Below are 5,689 nucleotides of genomic sequence, written 5' to 3'. Positions count from 1 at the left end.
CGTGTTTAACTCATTAAACGTTGGCATCCCTCGGAAGCAGAAAAAAGAGAATATGGGTGTTAGAAATTCCTTTATCAACTATTCTCAATGACAGGATGACAAAGATGCAATGATAACACAATGCTTCTGCTTGCTAATATATTCATATATCTAATTCTATATAATACTATCAATGTATTGTAAATGTGAAAATGGTGAGAGCTATAGAATTAAGAGTACTAAAGCCTATAAAAAATTTTAACATAAGAATTCTGGACCTTGCATGGACTAGGCCTAGGCCACCTACAAATATGTAGCAACTGAGTAGCTCAGGCTTCATTTGGGTCCTCTAGTAAGGGGAGTGCGGGGGGCTTTCTCTGACATGGACTTTGTCGCCAGAGGTTTTGATCACTTTGTGCTGGGACTGCCTTGACAGGCCATAGGGGAAGAGAACACACTCAGTCCTGGAGCAATTTGATGGGCTGGAGTGGATTGAAAGTGGGGCTCCCTTTTCTGAGGAGGGTGATGAGTGAGAGGGAGGGCAAGTGGGACTGGTTGCTGAGTAAGGATGGGGCTATAACCAGGATGTAAAGTGAATATATAAATAAATTTTTTTTTTAAATCTTGCATTTGAAATTTTTAGCAGGAGTTTTTTTTTTAAAGCACATTTAGTTTCAGAACAAACTTAAATTGAATTTAGGGGTTTCTCATATATCCTCTTCAGCTGCCAATCATCTGCAACCTTGAGTAAAAACGTCCCTTTGCTACAGTTGTTACAGGGAACACCACAAACAAATAAAATGTATCAGTTTGTTTAAACGGGAAAAAAATTTATGGACTAAGTAAGCCATAAGCAGAACCAGGAGAGTCTCAGAGAGTTCCAGTCGGTAACCTGAGAAACCAGACTAGGCAGGTAAAAAGGTAGGTGACCTACAGAGAGAAATCACTTGATTGGCTACAACTTGGTATTCACCTTAATTTGGTCATGGTGTGCGGTCTGCAGCCTGTGAGTGACTGGAGCTATGCTGCTACCATGGGCTGAGACTCAGCTAACTATGAAAGAATATACTCTCTCTCTAGGCCACCCCTTCCCTGAAAATAAATGAAGTTACAGTCTATCAAAGAAAATTGATATTATGGAAACAACATCCTGATAGACTTCTAATACTAATGAGCTTCAGTGAATCATTGTATACTTCTAGACATGAATTTTCCCAGGTAAATACCCTACAAACACTTCCCCCATGTTGTGCCACATTTTCTCTTTGTCTTGACAGTTTTTTTCACAAGGCAGAAATTTTTAATCTTGATAAAATGTATGATAAACTTCCTCTTTTTATAAATGTTGCCATAGTTGTGTCTAAAAAGTTGTCAGCAAACCCAATGCCATCTGGATTTCCCTTTATGCCACCTTCTATTATTTTACATCTAACTTTCAGGTCTCTGAGCTATTTGAAGTGACCAACTTCGTAGGAGTAAACGCCTAATTTTTTGAATATGGATGTCAAGTTATTCCAGTATCATATATTGAAAGCACTGTTTTTTTTTCTTATGTATTGATCAGCTCCTTTGTCAAAGCTCTGTAAGTGATGCTTATATGGCTTTATTTCTGGACTCATTATTCTGGGTCATTGATCTATTAGTCTGTTCTTTCCTAGACACCACACTGTGCAATTACTGTAACTTGATAGGAGGCTTTGCAGCTGAGTAACTTCGGTTCTGTATGACTGCTCTTTAATATTGTGCCGGCAGTTCAGAGTCTTCTGTTCCCCCATGTAACACACAGCATCAGTCAGAATTTGTTTTGACTGGGAATGTGCTGAGTCTATAGATGAATTGGGAAGAAATGGCATCTCAACAATATTTAATCTTCATAGCCAAGAACAAAACCCATCTCCCCACTAAATCTCTTTTATTTCTTTCCATCAGACCTTGTGGTTTTCCACAAAGATTTAAGTTTAGGTTTATATACAAGGCTTTGCTATTTAGGTGCTAATGAAAATCACATTTTGTTTTTAATTTAGTACAGCCATGCAATAATAATTTGTTACTTTAAGTGTTTTATTTTTTTCTCATAGAGAACCAGCCAGTCCACAAACGATGCTACTTTCATTTCATCTTTCATGACCTGTAAGCTTTATTTGCTTTTATTGCCCTGTTGGGTTAGCTCAGACATCCAAGATAGTTTTGAAAATCAGAAGTGTGAGGGGTTATTCTTCACTTGTTCATAAAAGTTATGAAAATAATAGCCTAAATTCTCATCTTGAATTATGATGTTTTCAGGAAAGTTGTGTAGCTAGCCTTCTGCTGTGCTCCTTTTTTCTTCCAGGGTACTGGATTTTGCTGGGAAACGTTTGCAGGATTTTTCCAAATGCTTTTTCTGAATATGTTAATGACATTCTTTAATTTTTAGCATAGTCACACGAACTATGTCAGCTCATATTTCAGTGTTTAACCAGATTTTCATACCCGGGATAAATCCTATTTGGATGTGGTATATAATCCTTTCTATGCATGATTTGGTTGAATATGCTAGGTTTTTCTTGCATATTTTTGCAGATCTGCTATGAGAGACAGTTATTTTCTGGTCTTGGAACATCTCTGTCTGGTCTTAGCATTGGAGTATATTGAGTTGGTATTTCCACTGCTTCCATTTTCATAAAGGAATTTTAGAGGACAGGGATAATTGTATGTTTGACAGAAGTCACATTTGAATCTATGTGAGTCGGGGGTTTTCTGTTTGGGAAGACTTTTAATTATGGATTAAATTTAGTAAGGTTTAGTGATATCACTTGTTTTGACTTACAGCTTCTATGGAATATTGTTTTAGATAATTGTTACATGTAGTCTATATTATTAAATTGGAGAATTACAGTTCTTTCTCAAGAATCAACCCCAAAATCCAATATAGCAACAAAATATCTAAAACCTAGAAAACAGAATACATCACCCCTCTCCCAAAAACTTATAACAAAATAACAGAAAAAAAGCTCCCACACACAAAAGAGTGAAATCCATTATTTGTTGTTCAACTATGCCTGAATATGAGATCTGTCTGGGAGTGGTTGAGATACCTGGTGTCATTCTATTGGAGAAAGCTGACTTTTCCTCTCCGAGCAGGGATAAATGACAGTCTCATTGTTAACCTTTACCTTAGTGGCTAGGTTTATATTCATTTATTCATGCAGTATACTTACTTCATGCAGTAAGTATAATAAGACAAAACAAAACTATCACATTCAAGTCAGACAAGACTTGAGTGAGGTATCCCAGACCTGGAAAGATAATTATGATACATCTTCATTTATATGTGCACATTAGTTATTAAGCTAATGACAAAACCAAGTTTCAATTCATAGAACCACAGAGGGTAGGTAAACAGTAAGGAACTAGGGGGAACTGATAGATCTCACTAGGAAAGGAAAATATAATGAATATTTATGGATGGATGGGGGGTCTGGAATAGAAGAATCAAGTGGGATTCGGAAGGAGAGAGGGTATAGTGGAAAGAATATGGGGTGAAACAATATGGCATATCTTCACTGACAGATAAGTTTTTGTCAATTAGCTCCTGGTTAATTACTGTGTATTTCTGTGGACGCTGTACTGTAGCACTCTATTTCTTAGTTTTTCTGGAAATCTACTTAAATGATGAAGGAAATAATTGGTATTAAACTGACTGTTCTTACAGTTAGATCAATATGCAACGTGTTTTTTTGTTCTGTATTTGCACTCTTTCATTTTCTCTGACTTTTTTATTTTACTATAGAATTTTAGATGATTACATTTTGTTCCCTTCTTTAACGTACCACCTTTATTTTGTTTTATCATGTTTTTTTTTTGAAAGAAAAATGTGTTTTTTTTTCTTCTTTTTTTTTAATTTTTATTAATTTATTGTTGTTACATCTCAATGTTTATCCCATCCCTTGTATCCTCCCATTCCTCCCCCCCCATTTTCCCATTATTCCCCTCCCCTATGACTGTTCCTGAGGGGGATTACGTCCCCCTGTAGATTCTCATAGGGTATCAAGTCTCTTCTTGGCTACTTGCTGTCCTTCCTCTGAGTGCCACTAGGTCTCCCCCTCCAGGGGACATGGTCAAATGTGAGGCACCAGAGTACGTGAGAAAGTCGTATCACACTCTCCACTCAACTGTGGAGAATATTCTGACCATTGGCTAGATCTGGGAAGGGGTTTAAAGTTTACCTTTTTTTTTAACTTTAGTGCTTGTTCCAGAGTGTATAATAAACTTACAGCTAATACAGCTCTGTTTCTTTTGACTCAATGACTTCATTAATTTCAGCTATACTTATAAGTATACAAGAACATATTGATGAACAGTAAAATACATAATATGTATTAATTTTATACAGAGTCATGCCTCATCTCAATCAAATATAACTAAAAATGAAAGTTTGTTTTTATAAATTCACTGACTACTTATCTACTTCTCTTTCTACACAGTCGAGTTGCATTTTCCTTCTCTATTTATTCTCTTGCATTTTTTTCCAGAATGGTGTATGAATAGAAGTAGAAATTCTGCCATTATTTATTTATCCTTAACCTTTGAAAATTAACTTTGGTGTCATTTTTCAGCACATATACTGAAACTGTAATTATACAGTTAAGAACAGAGTGTCCCCTGGTCAAGGATGGACTTCAAGTTTGTGAAGCATTCCATATTTTCTAAATAAATGATATCTTATTACACACACATTAAGCTGTTTTTTTTCACAACGCTATCAATATTTCACCCTAAATTTCTTATTTTTATAATCTCTGAAAATAAGTCATTTCTCTCAGAATTTTCTCATTTTTCATTTTCTGTATTTAAAAATGAAGACCTCCATGTGTGTAGCTTTTCTGTCATTTATTCTGCTTATGTTCTCCAAGGCTCTTTTATGTTTTTATTATGGACAACTGGGTAAATTTTTAATAATGTTTGTAATATTTCTCTCTTCCTTTTGTCCTTCTCCTTATTATGTGTTGTTAGCTTATGTACACATTTTAGCAAATATCCCATGTGATTTGGATACAAGATTAGTGTAAATTGGCATCCAAAAGCTTAGATTTGAGATCACACGTGAAAGGACTGTGTGGTAGTTAGTCATATGTGTTCCATTTGGGTAATAAAGCATTCATTCTTTCTGCACCTGATATTGAAATAAAACATCAACATAATATCACAGGTGTGTCGCTCCAATTAGAGATTATCCTTGGCTAAATAACATCTCTGTGCCTAAGACAGTACCTTCTCCTCTGGAGCACAAAGGTGGAATGGTTGGTTTTTTAGTAAGTCTTATGGTAGGTGAATATCTTGTTATTCATGTATTGCTTGTGGCAGCAAATGTTGTGGTTTGTGCTTATGGCCAGCTCCTTTTTTTTCTATAAAACTATGTAGAGGAGCTATACTTGCTCCCTAGTTCCACAAAGACTGCTAAAACATGTGTAACCTATGGTATCATACAGCTTTTTATACTGACAAAACTTCTGTATTTGTTCCAGAGCTGTCCTGCCTTTTCTTTTTCAACCCCATGGCCACAGAGATCCATAAAGCATAGATCAATAGTAGAGTTGGTATTACACAGAGTCCAACATGCAATAAATCATAGTGGAAATCAAAACTAGAGGCATGCAAATTTGCAGAAAGAAAACTGTAAAAGAAAGTGTGGAATAAAGTAAAATAAAGAGCAAAGAGAAGGAAAAAGGAA

General features: G+C 35.6%; 1 non-coding gene across 1 annotated transcript; it reads left to right on the top strand.

The window, feature by feature from the left end:
• Positions 1-4,560: 4,560 nt before the first annotated feature.
• On the top strand, positions 4,561-4,665 carry LOC127196022 (U6 spliceosomal RNA). The gene has a single exon (XR_007831426.1). It is a non-coding gene; the product is annotated as a U6 spliceosomal RNA (small nuclear RNA).
• The last annotated feature ends 1,024 nt before the right edge of the window (positions 4,666-5,689 follow it).

The sequence above is a fragment of the Acomys russatus genome, chromosome 11, assembly GCF_903995435.1.
Source record: "Acomys russatus chromosome 11, mAcoRus1.1, whole genome shotgun sequence".
Classification (NCBI taxonomy): domain Eukaryota; kingdom Metazoa; phylum Chordata; class Mammalia; order Rodentia; family Muridae; genus Acomys; species Acomys russatus.
This window is presented reverse-complemented; position numbering and strand designations above follow the sequence as displayed.